The sequence below is a fragment of the Anas acuta genome, chromosome 2 (genome assembly GCF_963932015.1).
Source record: "Anas acuta chromosome 2, bAnaAcu1.1, whole genome shotgun sequence".
Lineage (NCBI taxonomy): Eukaryota > Metazoa > Chordata > Aves > Anseriformes > Anatidae > Anas > Anas acuta.
The window spans coordinates 109,376,146-109,395,006 of NC_088980.1; the positions used below are offsets into that span (position 1 = coordinate 109,376,146).

The 18,861-nt window shown below is 36.2% G+C and overlaps 1 long non-coding RNA gene across 1 annotated transcript in view; it reads right to left on the reverse strand.

The window, feature by feature from the left end:
- Positions 1–4,377: 4,377 nt before the first annotated feature.
- Positions 4,378–18,861, reverse strand: part of LOC137850990 (uncharacterized) — a 94,426-nt gene continuing 79,942 nt past the window's right edge. The window contains exons 2-3 of the long non-coding RNA XR_011092938.1: positions 8,103–8,202; positions 4,378–6,282 (exon numbers count right to left, since the gene is read on the reverse strand). This is a non-coding gene — a long non-coding RNA (uncharacterized lncRNA). The remainder of the gene's footprint in view (positions 6,283–8,102; positions 8,203–18,861) is intronic.

Genomic DNA, 18,861 nt, shown 5'->3' on the forward strand with positions numbered 1-18,861 from the left:
GCATGCTAGATATCTTGATTTAGTTACCAGAATTCAAAGTTATAAGCAAAGGCTCAAAGCCTTTTTTATGTAAACAGAATAAACATAATTCAGTAGTAGTACCACTAATAATAATAATAATATGCAGATGAAAAAATCATTTACATGCAATTAATTCCACAAGTTTGCCACTTAATGACTTAATGTTTAATTATTGCTCTCAGAATTGTTAAGACCTTTTGTTTTCATTATTAGACTATCAGCTGCACACTTATCAAGTCTGGAAAGGCTGGGTCATCATTTTAAAACCACATTATACAAGGGAAAGTTAACCACCACATGCAAACTGGCTTTTAAAGTTCATGGTGCTGTTATAAAGGTCATGGTGATACTTAGTGAAAATTGAATCACGCAGTAGTCGATACAAAAAAACATATTGTCTTCCTTCAATAAGGAGCTTTTAATGCTGTGCCAGTTTATTTACCATCAAACTCTGCAAAGTCAGCAAGCTAATAAAGAATTTAGGATTTATGGCCCCTTTAATTCAGCATAGAAAAAATAGCCAGAAAGTGACAGACTAATAGGCCAATTATCTGAGGAATATTTTGTTTATTTGGCAGAAATTACAAGGAGATGCATAATAAAAATACCTTCAGTAACCAATTTATTTCTACATTAAAATAAACTCATTCACAACTACTGTGCTACAGAAAGTACCATTAAAATGTTCAAAGTTCCACCCTGATGCCAAACAAAAACGCTTTACCAGGGTAATATACAATATTAATATTGTTTTATGGTCAATTTATGTCTAGACACAAGCAATAAGGTGGAAGGATACTACAAAAAATTACAGCTTCTATACAGGAAATAGGAACAAAGCCCCAAAGGATTGTATTTGCATTTGTCTTATTCCAGATTTAGAAATTATTATTTTTTCTCTTATAAGTATGGCTCTAAAATATTAGCTGTTTTCTTTGCCTAAATGAGCAGTGGATAGGGAATAGTCTGACAGGTTTTTTATTAAAAATTCTCAGATTTTATATATATATGTATATATATATATTTTTTATTAGACAGCAAAACTTAATTGTACTGCACTTCATACTGGATAACAAATGAACTTCATGAAACTAACCTAAAGTGTTCATAAATCCCAACTGATTAACATAACGTAAATTTAGAAGTTTAAATTCTGTTGAAAATTAAAGAAATGCAGGCCACAAAGTCTCTGAGTCTCTCATGTGGGTATCCCCAGATTTTCTGATGCCACAGACTTTGCAATGAGTCATAAAATAAAGCACAAGCCCTGTTGTTTTTTTGTTTTGTTTTGTTTTTCATGTATTTATTTTTTAGAGCATTTATGCATTAATATTCATAGGAAAGCATGACAGAGCCCTTTCCCTTATGAAAGAAAATAATAAATCCCCAATATATATTTCACAGATAATTAATCCAACACATTATCTCCTCTGGGCATTGACATTACTAAAAAAATATATAGATAAGGAGGTAGTAACTGCACAATTCCCTTAGTAGGTCATGGGAAAAATGTGTTTAGAAAACAATACTTTATTCTCAGGCCTTTCTGAAATGACCAGTGACTCTGAATGCACTAATCTGGGGCATTTATTACCATTTAGACACAAGGGTTTTGATTGTTGGATAATGTCCTCTTCACTTTCTAAAATCCAAGATTCTTCAAGATTACAGAAAAAGGACATTCAGAAATTAAGAAATATGCATCACTTTTCAACTTCTTGGCTTAAAGATTTCAGTTTTAATTGGGCAAAGAAGACAAAAATGAACTCATTCCAGTGGCCACCCCATAGCCCTTAGACCTAGCTTGTTACCATGTACAAGAATTCAGGAAATCAAGACATTTGGTTCTTAGCAAATTACCACAGTCAACTCTTAAAATAAAATAAAATAAAATAAAATAAAATAAAATAAAATAAAATAAAATAAAATAAAATAAAATAAAATAAAATAAAATAAAATAAAATAAAATAAAATAAAATAAAATAAAATAAAATAAAATAAAATAAAATAAAATAAAAGTAACTTGTTTTCCTCTAAGAACTCAAATTTTGGACTAGTTTCATTAGTGGCTGAAGTGCAGTAACCTGTACTGTCCTGTTCAAACTGTGTTCCTTGGAGCTCCTTTTAGTCTCAAGATTTTTTAATTTTATTTAATATTTTTCTTGCTTAAAGGAAATAACCACATAGGCTTAAAGAAAATGTTAATGCTAAATTTGTCTCATTTTTAGTGGAATCTGAGAAAATGCAAGCAGACAGGGAACTATACAGGGTCACAGTTTTGTTCTATGTTTTTTTTACAACACTTGTGGTTAATGGAGAAGGTTAAAAGAATTATTCTTGTGGTTTAAAAAGAATGAATCAAACTATCCTTTCATTGTGCCTTAACTGTAGGAATAATGTACAGAAATGTGACAAAGTGATCCCCTACTAAAACTGTTGTTTCATAGCTTTATTTTCCACTTTCATGTGTCTGCAATAAAGTCATTTTTTGTGAGGAAACAGAGCCATGCTGTCATTAATCTAGGGTTACTTCATAGTTACTTCTAGCGTGCTTTGTAGGTGGGACAAACAATTTCTGGCTTATTTCTCACAGTTGCAAATTTTTTATTATCCATAGGTCACAAAAGGTTAGGTGAACTTTTGGGGATCATCTAGGCCAGCCCTCAGGACCAGGGCCAAATCTGATATGGATTATCAGGCCAGACGTTAATACTAGAACTGCCACAGCAGAGTGAAGAGGAAGGTAGGAAGTGCTTCAAAAATACGAAGCAATGATCTTATGTGTTCAGCCTGAATCTGATGTACAATGCAAACACAATAATGAGTATTATTCATTTGGAGATAGCAAAGCATAAAACAAAACAAAACAACAAAAAAAGTCATAATTATGCCATATAATGTATCCTTGCTAACTATAAAACTGAATCCTCTTTCTTTGACTTTTATATCCTGCCTTGTACACACAGGTGCTAATGTTACCTACTAAGCACTCTTTTGTTGTCTGTGACTGGCTCTTTGGTACACCGTGCAGCAACCTCATCCACTTTGTACGGCTCACCGTAGCCCTGTTCCACTCACTGAAGCAGCAGAAGGTACAGCAAGGAAATCCATGGGACAGGATGTAGGCACAGAAATGAAAGTAGTTTTCTTGAGAACCCATAGAAATATAATGGAATGAGATGGAAGCATTCCTCAATTTATGCAAAACCCTCCTGTTGTTACACTAACAGATGCCCATTGTGTCTTTCAGTACAGCCATTGTCTTCCTTTTCCCATAGCAAAATGTTTGATTATGTTATTCTGCAAACAACGTGTGAATGCGGTGATTTACAACTACAGGTGGAATCACCAACCTCTTTCTTGAAAAGACTACATAAGATTTAAATCTCTAAGCAAAGGTACTGAGTAATTTCCCAGACTAAGTCCATATAGTCATCAGTGAGGAAGGATGGGAGACAGGGCTGACATGCACAGCTTCAGTAATCCAAAACTTTCAATAAGCACGCTTTCCAGTAAGCACCAGCTCCAGAAAGGAACTGTTACAGTGTGTGGAAAGGGTGTAAGTACTTTAACCACTGAATAGCTGTAATTATATTTGTGAAGGAAAGACTCCACAAAGGGGAAACAGAAAGATAGAGATGCCTTTCATCAATGCATTTTTATGTGCAATCATTTAACAATGAGCCCATGCAAAAATGCCTTACAATGAAACCTTTTAAAGGATTTAAGGATTTTCTCCTTGAATTCAGGTGGGCAGTTCTGCCTTTGCCCAGAGACAGGAGAAAGCAGAGCTCAGTCCTGCAAGTGCCAGATGCTGGTGAGGGAGAAACCCCTCAGCTTCTTGTCACTCCTCTGTGCTTGGGAGGCAGGCGAACTGCGGGACTGCCGCCAAATGAGAGCGGTCCTCAGCAATGTGACTACTGTCATGGCTAGAAACCAGGCAGCATCTTGGCAAGTTTCCCCATGCTACTCCATCTCAAGTGCTGCATATAAAAGGGGTATTTTTTTTTTTTTTTTACCAGGGAAAGACCAGCTCTATCCATGTGCCTAATGAACTCCTGGTTCCTTCAAAGAGGCTGTTGACACAGCTGTCAATTAACTCCATTTGTGATGCACACAAATGACTACAAAGTCTTTACACAAGCCAACCAGCACATGGACTTTCACTCATTACTGTCATAGGTTAAATTTAAGCTGGTGACAGGGAACAGATGTGAAAGGTTCTTTAATCCTGAGCTTTTCCAACCAGTGCTGAAAGTATTTCCTGGGATTTTTTGAGGTCTATAGACACAGTTCATTGCTGAAAAAATGATCAAGGTCACCAAAGGTTTGTGTTTTAACAGTGTCCAAGCAAAGGCTCACATCTCTTCACTGATCAGCCCCCATGATGAGAGGTGGAGGATGGCACAGAGATCTAAGGAGCCTTCATCATTGTTGTGTGAGTCATCCAGAGCCAAAGGACAAAGAGGTAGATCTTCTATCCTACTGAAGTGCATGTAGAAGTGACAGGCAGGGTACTTTTTTTTCTGGTGTTCCCACCTTAGGAGTCCCAGATCCCTCTGCAATGCTCCTGTCATCTCCTCAGCTGATTCATGAACATAGATCATCTATGGCCATGTCCTCAGGAGACATTTCCACTGTTATGCCTGTGCTTAGACTCAAATTCCCTCCCTCCTTGGTCTGGTGTTAACCTTAATTTGTGTTTGAAATAGAGACATGAATTACCTCTTCTGTCTTCTTTAATTTGAGAATCATCAGATATCCATGAAGACAAATACAATGTCAATACACTGATAAACACAAATACACCCAGCATCTTTTATACTGACAAAAAGAATCCAATGCTGAATAAGGGCTCACTTTCTAAGGAGGGTGAGGGTCTGTTCTTTAAAAAATGAAGGCACAATTAATACATATATGTCACCTTTCTTCCAAGCATTTGGACAATAGATATCAATGTAAAAGTGGTGACGCGCTCGTAAAAGGGAGACCTTGACCCACTGGCTTCAGACAGAGCCAGGTGTCTGCTACACCCTTCCAAAGCTGTTGCACTTCTGACCTCAGCAGCTGTTAGCATCCCCCCACGATCATCTCGCCAAGCCACTTCCATGCACATCTGTGTCTGACAGGTTTCATTCTCCAGAGTACAGAAAAAAAAAATTACAAGATGCAGAGATACCGTTAATAGGTGTTCAGTTGGTGAGGCTGATGTTTTATTTCTTGATCAAGTATTTTTCTGGGAAAACATCATTACATTCTGCACAGAGAAGCAGAAAAGGGAAGTAAGCGAAAACTAGCAAGAGCATACAGGAAGATAGACTTCTGAAGCTGTTCTGAGGGTCTCCTTTCAGGCTCATCTTGTATGAGCTATGTTCACAAGAAACCTTTTGGAATAAGTCCATGAAAAAATAACACAGAAAAATAAGATCTAATAGAGAGAAATGGACCACAATTTATACCTCTTTTGCTCTATTAAAACACATTAGGGCTATTTCTGCTTTTTACTGGCTGTTTTGAAGATGAGGCTACTCACATCAATGAATCCTTCCCTGATGCATTGATTTCATTTTACTTTTCTTTTACTGGCAACCAGGTTAAAACACATATTTATGCATTAATTTCTAAGATATTTGGCTCAGGCAAACTAATCTACATCTATAGAAAAACAAACAGCCAACAAATGGATTATAGAGCAGTTGCCAAAAGTTTTGGGCCTGTTGCTGAATAATTTTTTCCTTTCAGTTTGGTCACTTGCCCACAGTCTTGAAAATTTATATAGCAAGTATAAACAATGACCTCCATCTTCTCTATTCTACTGAAAGCACAACAGTAAAAATAAAAACAAAATAATTTTGCTCAAAATCAGCTTTCCATTTTTCTTGCTTTACATCCATACATCAATGTTCACAGAACCACAGAATAATTTAGGTGGGAAGGGATGCCTGGTCCAAGCCCCAGACAAAAGCAAGGCCAACTTCAAAGTTAGTCCAGGTTGCCCAGGACTGTCTTCAGTCAAGTTTTTACTGTCTGCAGGGATGGAAATTGCAGTCTCCACGCAACTTGCTCCACTGTTTGAAGGGTCTCCAGTGTATGAGAATCCCAACATCTGATTGAAATATCTAGGTTTTGCAGCTTTTATCCATTGCCTCTTGTTTTTTCACTTTGCCCCTCCAGAAAAAAGAGATGGCTTCATCTTTTTCACCAGACCTTAGGTAACAGAAGGCAGCAGTAAGATCCTCCCTCCTCCTTCCCTTCTGTGGTCTGAAAAACAGGTCTCTTGGCAGCATTTCTTACATCAGGAAAATGTAGCACACCAGGAAGATGTGCTGGAGCATGAGTGCTCCAGCCCCCAGCCCTGTGGTGGCCCTCTGCTGAGCTCAATGGCTTTCTGATAATGTCTATGCCAACTGTATCAGGGTACATTTCATAAATACTTATTGTAATTTAACATGATGAAAATGGGTTTGTATTTACATCTGTGGATGGATCTGGTACTACAAACAAGTGAATGATCACCAGTGGTGAACAGGTATTTTGCAACTAGAATCTCAGTTCACTTCTTTTCTATATATGTGGTACATCATGGCATGTCCAGTTCAGCATATATCTTGAGAGCGCTAGGTACACTAGGTTCTTTGGAAATTAGTTATGTAAAGTGAGCAAGTGTAGCGGTCAAAACTGTAGCCCAAGGCCTAGATGAAATTATCATCCTATTATTAAATGATGGATTTAATAATCACTTGGCCCTCACTACATCATGTATCAGAAAAAAATACAGTGTCCCAATCACAGTCTTAATGGGAAATACAGCAAAACCAAAACCTAAACCTAAACTTCTCAGAAACAGCAAAGAGTAAGCTAGAGCCAGTGTTGCAAGGAGGAACATAAATGCATTTTGTTCCTTCTAATGCTTACCCATTCCTGCCAGGTATGACTATTCTGTAACATTTGACAACAAATTAAAGACCATAGATTTACTTAAAATTTTGTGAAAAAAAGTTCTTCAGTGGTTGTGGAATGGCCTATTAACACACCACACCTAATACTATGATTCATATTTCCATAGATATCACAACATATACAATTGTGCTAATAAAACATAAACATATTTTTCTAACATGGTCTGGTAATAATAAAGTATTAAAGTTAGAACAATGGATCAGTGTTGAGGTGATTGCAACTCTGTTGCAGTTCAGTTCTCTTTTGCCAGTTATGGTATAGCAGTGACTAAACAGAAAGCAATTCCTGTATATTAGACATTTTGAGACTAGCTATTGGAGCCAAACGGTGCAGTTAACCAAGGGATAGCATGCGAAAACAAAGGTATTTTTTATAATCCTGTTGCTAAGAATCAAATATTGCCCTGAGGACTACATTAAATTTTGTTTATTTGCTTTTTGGGTGTGTTTAGAAATATTTTTACATTAATGAAAGACTGAAGCCATCTATGCTGGGTCCATTTCTGTCCAGCTAGAAGTACACATTGTCTGCATTAGTAATCCCAGACTCCAAAAAAAAGCCATGCTTTCACCAAAGTACAGAAAAATGTTGAAGATCTGTTTTCTTCTCTCTTTTGCAAACAGATTTGTCTTAAATTCATGTACTAAATTCATACTGATCGTTCAGTTAATGTTTCTAATTTTTTTTTCAGATGTGTTGCTTGCTACAGTCCAGATAGACAGATTTTCAGTCTCTTTACTGTTGCTTCTGTACAAGCTGTGAGCTTGTGGTTAGAATGTCAGCCACAGCTCCTATGTACTTATTATTTTATGGATGCTGTGAACACAGACCTTTTCTTGTATCTCTGACCTGACACTACTCTATTACTTTTACAATTTAATCAAGAAAAAAAAAGAAAAAAAAGAAAAAAGGAGAGGGGAAAAAAAAACAAACATCTCCTTCAAGCTTTTTGTCAATGTCAGCCTGGAAATTACATTTAGAGAATGTTGTATTCACTTCATAAACTGCAAATATAATTCATTATAAATTTCTTAGGAGAGCAAAAATTAAAGTGCCATATCAATTACATGTTCACTACTATTCATTAACAAATAGCCAGCCCTGTTGTTGTATACATTTACCTGATGTGTATGTTTCTTCATACTTCATCAAAAATAATTAGCTGACATTATCTCTTTCTTGTCATTGGTTGGTGGGTACTCCAATGAAAAGAAGTATTTCCTGCAAAAAGAAAACACACACCTTTCTCATTGAATTGCTTTGTTTTGGAAAAAAAAAAAAAAAAAAAAAAAAAAAAAAAAAAAAAGAATCAATATATTAAAATGTGAGAAGAGTAGAATTGAATTCCTAGGAATATGAAGAGATGAAAGACTTTGAACAGACATTTCAAATATCTATTTTCTCTTTGTGGCTTAACTCCTGACATAGGGATCATATTTTCTTATAGAGTATTTTCTGAATATATACTCAGGATGACACTTGAGCATTTGATTCAAATTTCACAGGTCTCTGACTCAGAAAGAAAATAAATGTCATGCCTTGTTGGCATGACATCTGAATATGACATCTGGCATGAGTATCTGAAGCAGACCAGCAAGGCAGAAAGGTAAACTTCACCCATTTGAAACCATTAGTTATATCTGAAAAAAAATATTTAAACACAGAGAAAAAAAAATACAGAGACAACTTTCCTACTTTTTGCATTATTTTTCAATTACAAAGGGATTTTTTTTTCTATTTCCCCTCAAAAGAACAAATATTCATAGCTCTAGACTTCTGAAGAGTTAATTCTTCACATTACTCTGGTCTAGCACCAAGACAGTGTTTACAGTCTGATTGCACAATTTTACACTGAATATTATTTTGTAAATATGATATCATCTGCCTACCAAGAACCATTAAAAAAACTACAAAGCCTGGAGTGTTATGTTAGATGCCTTGAATATCAACACTTTAAATAAGAAAACTAGAGAGCTAAATAAGCTTAAATTATTCAGGCAAGAGAGCCTTATGTTATGTGTACAGTGCATAAAATTGTTACTAAAACTAGTAGAGTTGTCTGCAATCACATCACAAATACTCCATATAAGGTTACAATTAAACAGTTAATCCTATGCCAATTAAATTTTAATGCAACTACGTGAGATACTAGGAGGACTTTGACTAACACTGTCTCTATATGGTAGTAATCATAAATTCTTACGGTAATGTCAAAATAACACCAACACAGAAAGGACAAGAAAGACCTCAATTTTCAAAACAAAAATTAATTTTGTTTCACAACTTAAGTTAGACATTGCTATCAAGTATCAATGATAACATTACATATCGTTCCATTCTAAAATCATAAGTTTCAATGGCAAGTTGAAAATGTACTGTACATCTTACAGTGGCATTGATTCAAGATGAGTTCAAAAAATGGTTATATACGGATAATATCTATTGATGTTAGATTAATACTAGAATTTAAATGCAGACTAGATAAAGATTCCAATTCAGTTAAATCACAGACATCTCTATCTTTTCCATCAAAGCTCGGGGTTTCTTCACAGCTGCTTCATTTCAGTGTACAAGGGACAGGAGGGCTTATTTCTAACTCTGCAGTAGTTCTGGATCCAAAGTTTCCATGTGTTTGGATCTTAGATTTGGGTCCTAGCCCACTTTTGCAACATGTCAGAGCAAAGCCATGAGATATTGAGTAAAAGGGGATTCTGGAATTCCAAAACAAAAGTATTTTAAAGCATAATTGGAAATATTATCATTTATCCCCTCTACGCTATACTCGTTATTTCAGTGTGTGCCCTCAGCATGACCCACTTTCTGATGTGAACATTTTAAAAGGGGACTGGAGCTAGTGGAGTATCTGTAACTGGGTGACTGTTTTCGGTGGCAGCAATGCTGAGCAAATGCTTTATTTATAACCTGTTTCTAATATCTCATGTAGCACAAAAATGTTTTGGCAAAATTCACAGGTATGCATATTATTTTTAAAATTAAAGTATTTCTGGTAACTGGTCATATTTCAATAAGTGCTTCTGACTATGTTTTAAGATACACAAGTTGATAGTGTTTAAAATATATTTACTTAGTATTTATAGTGCATAACTTCCCTAAATAGTAATGTGATATTTTATTTAGTTTAAATTCATTTTTATGCTAGAGCAATGACCTCACTGTGAGAATATACCACTGCAATATGGTAACACTGTGACCCTGTAACTCAGTCCGAGCCTAGTCTGTACAAAGATGCAGTTGTGATATCAGAGCAGCTCCAGTGAAAATCCAAGACCTCCAGTATAACATCAAACAAATAACCAAAAAAGCATCCAGAGATTATTCAGGTTCATTCACATGAAGTTGCGTGTGATTTATACCTTGTCCTTTACTTAAGTACTGACATTTCATGTGCTAAATCTTGCTCCCTCTCACAGATAAATGGTCTGCCACTATGACCATGAAGGCATAATGAAGAGTTGTCTTTGGGTCCAAACACAGTTGTCATCCTGGCTTTGAGAAATGAAATGCTGTTGTATTTAATTATCCACGTGGCACTTTCTCATATTTAATATCTGTTCCCCTGAGTATATCTAATATTCTTTACTGTATATTTTAATATCTTCCAGCTTCCAAAGTACACCTGCAGGCTTATCAGAAGAACACATTATCTATTCTCCAATTCTTTTCAAAATAACCTCCTTATACTTTTTCACACTCATACAAAAATATAAGATCTTCTTGCTCAACCTTTTATTCCAAGGAAAAGACATAGTTATCTCCCAGATGGTCTTTGAAATGGTGAAAACTCAGTACCGTTTAATTGATTATTTCAATTTCCTAATTATTGTGTATTTTACTGCAGATAAAAAGATATTACATGAAACTGTACTCTGGAGCATAGTTCTTATGGTACTTTATTTTCTACATCCGTACAGAGATGCTAATATAAAAATTGGAAATGTGACATAATAGAATTAAAATGCAGTCAAGCTAGGTAATATTGGAAATGCTTCTGCAAAGTGAAAAGTGAATTTGATTAAAACTAGACCTTAACTCAAAAGTACTGGTCAGCTCCAAAAAGTGACTAGAAGTGAAATTGAATTACTGTACCTCAGTGACTGCTAGCAAACACAACACATTATAGCTGAAGTAGATTCCAGACCTGTCAAGGGAGACAAAAACTGAGCCTTCTTGTGTGCATCCCACATGTATGCGTGTGCATTTTTGATGAGAAATAAAGATCCTTCCAATGGGTGCATGCCAGTGAAACTGATCAGCTCAACACAGTATGTTAAATAGCTATGCTGATATGAGAAAACTTTTGCATGACAAGTTTCTTCTCGTTGTTTATCTGTCTCTCCAAGAGTAAGAAGAAACTAAAAAGAACCCAAGACATGTTTTTATTATGGAGACTTCTTTTGAAGTTTTATTCTAAACACATAACAAAATTCCCTATACTGAGCGAAGTGATGTCATTGTGATGTTTTTGGACTTTCTCAAATCACTTCAGAATGTCCTTTGAAGTGTACTGCAAGAGCTTAGAAAGTTTTGCAGATGAAAGTAGCACTTCAGAATTCACATGGAATATTTCTATTTTACTTTGCCATTTTCTGCACAGCAATTGCTAGCTGAGAATAAACAATACCTCTAATTTGTCTCAAATCAAATGATGGGAGTTTTAGGAGTCTTGCTGGTTTCTTTTAACTTTGCCCTAGGCTAACATAATTTAAGGCTCCTGCTGAAGTCTGGAGACAGATACAAAGTTGAACCGAAATACTTCTACAGCAGTGCTGAATTCCACAACCTGTCTGGACAAAATATTCTGTTGCAAGAGGTTCCATTGTTTTTTGTTCTGTTTTGTTTTCCAGATAGCATATTCTTTCTTCAAAAATCCTTCTTCAGCAGGAAACCTTAAAGGTGTTAATAAAAAAAAAAATGTGCCTTTAATTTACAGTCATCAAAAAATACCTTTTTTTTTTTCCTTCTACATTGTAGGTATTTTAGCAGAAACAACAAAAACATTTTGAAGAGGATTTTCTGTTAAGGAAAAAATATTCTGATTCATTTTATCACCTCAAAGGCCATGTCAGTGTAAATGCACAGCCTACAGTTAAAATGAGAGGAGGGGAAAAGTCATTCTCTCTTTAAGTAGCTAGCTTAAATCTCGTAAGACAGCATTGCTTCTCCCTAACAGCTATGAAATAAAGCTCACATTGTGACAGAGAACTAATATACCACAACAGATTTGAATTTTATGCAAACCTAATTTAATTAAATGAAGGCTTTTGCAGAAAATGTTTCCATTTTCATTGTAGCTGATAATCTCATGTCTCCTAGCCTCATACAATGAAATGTAGGTGATCCAATCAAGATGACAATTTTTTACCACTTAAACTACATCTGCACACATACATGGAACTCTGCATACCTCAGTTAGTTGTAAGTGCTCTATTTTATTAATATGAACCCATTTTAGTAACAACATAAATGGATGATTGTAAGGAAAGGTGAACACATTATTCATAATTTTATAACACAGTGTTCTAACCTGATGACATTTAAATGTGATATGTGATAACATTTGATTTTCAAGTAGTTTGTTTTACTTGTTTATATTTTTAATTATTTTCACATACAAAGATTAAAATCAAGAATATGCTGTTCAAGGGTATTGTCTAGTAGACACAAAGGACTTAATCTGCAAGAAAAACAGAACAGTTACATGCCGCTTTCTGTCAGTGCAATATCATTCTGTGGGGAATGGCATTTTCTGCATGAAACTACAGTAATTTCCCATTTAGAAAAATCTCTTGTAGTGGAGTAATCACACATCTGGTGCTCTTTTCACTTTCACATCAATCTTGCTAGATTCTAGCACTCATCAACAGTATTGCTAATTGCATGTCATACTTATCTTTTAGGTAGGCAAGAAATACAGATGTTGTTAATCTAAGGAATTTGATAGCAGAATACTACAGGTTTTTTGTTTTGTTTTGTTTTTTCCTCAGTTAGAAACCGTCAGCCTTGAAAGTAAGGTAGAAATTTAAAATATTCCTTGAGTCCAAGGGTAGCTGACCTGGCCAGCCATAGGTGCAGGGCATACACAGTCTCTTTTTCCAGGCTTCTGTACTGTATTACTACACTTTCACTCAGTGCAGCCTAGACACCATGGCACACACACGGGCACCTCCGGGCATTTAAATTTGAAGGCCTTAATCCCAAACTGCATCCTGCCCAGCACAGTTTATTATGGCCTCTGTTGTAAAGAGACAACTGTGGACACCAGCTAGACATACTAAAATCAATAATAAAAATAATAATAATAATAAAACACCGTTGACTTCACAATAGTGCTGACAGATCTCTCAGGCTTTTAATCAGACCTCAGGAAGGCAATTTTTAGCTGTGGCTTTGAATGCTGTCTATCTGAAGAGAGCAGCTGAATTCCTCAGTCAAGAGATCTCTTTGTAAGGAGTTGACACAACTCTTCAGGTTCTGGCATCCCAAGGAAGTGTCAGAAGCTAATGAGCAGCCCTGAGCCTGATGTCTGACCTCCAGAGACACACTTAAGTATCTAGTATCCTTTATGCTGAGCACTAGGCTGCTCTGCATCATCCTTCAGAGGCACACAGTATTCTCTCTTCACTCCTTAAGGTACTTCCCTGCCTGAGTTACCTTGTGTGATCTAGATATTCACCCATAGCTGGTCTTAGCAAGGGTCACATTTGCTTCATGTTGCCTATCTCCCTCCTCAAGGAAACTATATATGCACTTAACATTTTCTTACTGTTACACTTGCATTTCTGTGAGTTTTTGACAGACAAAACAAGGCTGTAGAAGTTTGTCTGAAATTTATTTTGGAACATGATGAAAGAAAGGGAAAATTCCCTCTAGTTCAGTACCAAGATTAGAGATAATTTTTCAAGCAAATAGATTTTTATTTTCTTTTGTTTCTGGACAGAGGATGATGATGAAATTACTCAAAAAAAAAAAAAAAAAAAAAAGTCAGATCAAGGAACCAGAACCAAAACCAAGAACCAGAACCAAAACCAACCATCTTAGGCCAAGAAATAACCCAAATACCATATAAAACATTTCTGTTTTTTTGAAATCTGCATTTTCAAATGAAATGTGAAAATGAAATTTCAAGTGAAATATTTGGTGGTGGTGTTTTTCAACTAAACATTTCCAACAAGCCCTATTGCAAGTGTATGAGATCATAAAACAGTAGGGCTAGGGAAAAAAAAATAATTGAGAAATCATCTTTTCTACTTCTATGTACTGGGAAAGGATCAAGTACAGATATAAAAAACAGTAGTGGATATAAAAATTATTTGCAATCATAGTGAAATAACCTTTCCATCAACTTGCTCTCATCTGGCAATGTATCATCTACTACAGGTTGCAGCTTATGGAAGAGGTCTTGTACAAGAACAATGTGCTATGCCTGAGATCACAATAAACTTGCTTTTTTTTTTTTTTTCCCCTGTTTCTTAGTTCAGCTTTGGGAAAGGCAATCATAAGAAAAGAAGAGGAGGAGAGGGATGAGTACAAAGTGCTCCCTTCTAAGAAAGGTTTAAGGTGATGTTTTTTAAAGACATTAAGATCAATTAGATATCAAAAACAAACAAATAAGTATGAGTATCTTCATCCTACTCCTACTATACTGAATATATTGTCACAGAAGTCATAAACTGCCTCTCCTACATCTCTGAATACATTAAGAAAAAAAAAAAAAGAAAAAAGAGAGGGAGAGAGAGAGAGTGCTTACAGCCACAAAGGAGAAAGAGAACTTCATAATTCTTAAAGCTCTTTTTCTCCATGTGCTACTTTCATATAGTCTTCCCTTGAGACATGTGAATTTTTGTCTGTAAAATAGATTGTCTTCGCTTTTAATTCTCTCTAGTTTTCTTTAATATAGGAAAAGAAATGAAAACATGTTCTCATTGCAGCATTTTATCCATCTGGAAAGTATAGGTTTTCCTCTGTGGCATACCAGTGACCATAAGAATGGAAACACAGACAAAATTAGGTAGTTTACTAAGCTCTTAAACCCATTTTAATTAAGGAAAGCCTACTGAGCTCAGCTTTTGAACACTCGTCTGTACATGAGATAACATAAAGAGATGCCTGCGCTCACATCCTGATTTAAAACCTTGGAAATTTGTCACTATGTTCAGTGTACACAATTTCCAATGACCAGAGTGCTCTGCTGTTCATGATACAAACGAGACAAGATAATACCTTACAGCTTGACACACTTCAGAATGGGAGCTAGCTAAAAGAACCATAAAGTATTAGAGTTTGAAAATAAAGGAGACTAAAAATCCTTACTAAGTTGGGTAAATATGAGTAATCTACACCATTGGAAAAAATGGTTAAAAATAAATAAATAAATAAGCTTTAAAAATAGAGAAGCACTGAGACCTCATAGAGGGTTTGAGAAATGGACCACAATAACCAAAAATAAGAAAACTAAATCACCCTGACAAGTAAGAAGAATATATAGAGCTGCCCAAGATTCCTTAGCCACTCATATTGGAATTGCAGGTGGTGCAGTATAAAATTGACTTCTCAGATTAGCCATCAATGGATACCAAAAACCTAGACTACCTACAAATGCAACCTGCAAAATCAGTGTGCACTATTAAGATATCGAGTTGTTCACCTGAAGGGCAAATCCAGAACTAAGTGTACAATATTGTCACACTCCATTAACTTTGAGAATACATTATGTTTCTAAAATTAACATATACTGCTCAGTAATCAATGGAGAGCGTGGAATATATTTCTAAGAATCATCATCTTATAATAACAGAGACAATGTTGGCCCAAAACTGAAGAAAATGTATTTAAAGAGGAAAAGGGAAGAAAGGACTATGCTGAATGACAGGAGATGTTGGAGTTATATGCAGCACAGGTAGGGAAGCTAATAAAAAAAAATAATAATAATAATATCAGTGGCTGTTCGGTTAGCTGGATGTTTGCCTGCTTGGAGTCAAGTCTGGTGATAATGCTGGAGGGAGGTGACGATGAGCATCTCAGCATTCAAACAGCAGGTACTTGAGGAGCAGAGCAGCAAAGCCTGGGCCTTGCACTGACTTCCAAAAACCACTCAGTTGAATGTGGCTGTGGGCCATTATGGAAAAGATTAATTTTGTTGCTAGCACTGCTAAAATACACTGATGAAGAGGTAAAATCTTCAACACTGGACACAGACAAGCTGTGTTATCCAGTTTCAGCAGCACAAATGTCAATCATCTACCTCCCGGCATTTTTCTGTTTTACCTGAACAAAATAAGCAGATATTATCTGAGTGCCAAAACTTTCAAGATGAATAGATATCCAGATCGACTTATTCTTCATCTTCTGGACAGCGGTCCTGTTCAAAATTCACAGTCCTACTTCTAAACAGTGAAAACAAAGGCCTGAAAAAGGCTGAAATGTGAAGACCTTCATGTTACAAGGAGTTGCCAGTGCTCAGCTGACACATCTCCGAGTGTCTCAGATCAGAAAGAACTGGAATGTGTATGCAGAAATAATGTTGTTGACACAACCAAGAGGATGAAGCACAACTTTAATATTTCTCCTGCAAAAAGCTTTGTCCAGAAGCCTAGCAGCAGGCCAGAAAGAAAACTAGGCAGGAAGAAGCTTGATAACACAACAGCAATAGCACAGGAGAAGGATGAAGACACTGCATACTAGCATGCAAGGCAGTGCCAGAAGGAAGGAGCAATGTAGGATTCTGTGATGTTCAGACAATGGGATGGAGGTACAGTCTGATACTGGAAAAGGCCTTCTTACCAGTGTATATAAAAAAAACTGATTCGCACAGCACTATCAAATGATAGCCATCCAACTGACATCCTGTGTCACCAACCCGCAAGTCCTGAAACAGCTACCATGGTCAATAGAAGCCTTATCAAAGGACCCCAGACACAAAAGACCCCTAAAGAGGGCTCTCTGTTGCTTTTCTGTGGTCTTGGATCAGGCCCAGAGAGCACAGTTATCACATGGTGTATACATGCCCTGATGAAACTCATTCATACAACTATCTAACAATAAGTCAAATTTTCTTGGGGCCTCACTTCTCTGAAATAATTCAGTCCCACTATTTGTGTCAGGGCCTTGCATGCACCAATAGGCCTTAATGGACCAGACCAGCCTCAACAAGACCCACCACTCACATGCCCACTGCCTGTTCGTCCAGAATCCCCATTTCAGCTCATCAGCCTCTCCCTGACAGAGCTACACCATACAACTGTCAGTCTCCAGCTCTGTCTCATGTTGTTCTTAATTGGACTCCCTGGATGAACCCCATCCTGGACTCATCACTGCATCTTATCTTGATTACTAACTATGCACAGAACCTGTCACTGCCACCAGTATACCGCCGCTCAGATGCTGTGGGACTACACCCTCTCAGTGTCATCCCTTGTATTGGGACTGCCCTTCACTCATTCTTTTTTGTGGAGCAGTCTGCCCTTACTGCTCCCTGGCAATTACCATTATACCAAAAGCACTCTTAAATGAAATACCTCTATGAAGGGTCAAACCCTAGAGAAGAAAAAAAAATGGTTGCATTGCCAATTCAAGAGGAAATGAAGCTGCACATTTAATATTCAAGCAAGAGATCTGCTGTGGCACCTCCAGATATTCCAGACTGCATAAGAAATCAATTCAGAAAGAGAGTGGGCAAGTTAATACTTTGGAATACAGTGGCTATACTGTATAATCTGAATAAACACTGGATGTCTTTCCCCACCTTTCAGCAAAGATTTAGTGCAGGAGCCTGTGGTGAGCTGACATAATACTGAGATTTCATTTTATTTATAAAATACACCACAGATCATTTATTAATACATGAAGTATCATAAATAATTAAAACAGTTCTGTAATTGTCAAAATCAATGCACAAAATATATTAGCTGTTTTTTTGCACTTACACTGTTTATTTGCTTACTCTAATTTGGAAAAGACTAATTCACAATGGATTGCATCAGTAATGATGTTCTTCCATAAACATATTTTATAAACTAAATTATCTGTTAGTAAAAAATCTAGAGAGCTGGTCATACTCTGACAAATTCTCTCTTGTCTTCAAAAACAAAACCAAATCTCTCTGGTCTCTAATCCTAAAACTTCTTGGCTCATGGAAATTTTCTCATAAATGTTGATGGAGACAGCAGATTAAATCCAACAGGAATTTTACATGAATGAGGACTTTGTGAAATGTATAGGTGAAATTTTTCTTGTCATCACATAAATGTGCATCAGAGGAAAGGATAAGAAATTCCCTCCTCTCCTTCTTCATGGCTCCCTGTTGCAAAGCCTATGCCAGAACAAGCTACAAACAATAATCCACGCAATTTGGAAAAAGCTGCACACCAAAAGACTTTCTTTTCATGCAGCATGATTTGTTTTACATAATTTAAAAATGTTCCCCAATGTGTTACTTACCAGAGTATTAATTTCTAATGATGCTCAGATGTACATCCCTGTCTCTTTTATAGCATCCTTCTAATGTTCGTTAACTGTGGCTTTAGGGGATTATACCCCAAGAGATGGTGTGAGGAGAAAGAGGAGGAGGAAGAAGGAAAACTGTCCAAATCTTCCTAAGCAGCAGCCATCCAATTAATTAACTGCAACCTGTGAAAGGACATAAACCACACTTGTGTCTTCGTATACAAGCTACTTCCCAGGAGGCATTTTCTCAGTGCTCTGACATAACTTGGCATCACTGGACAGCTACCAATGTAGGAGCAGGATGAAGGTCTGTAAGTCCCACTGAGGCTAGAATAAGATTTTGTCCGTACATTAAATTTTAGCAACTTAAACTCAGGAAAAATCCACTGCAAGAGTAAATCTATGTAAATACACTGA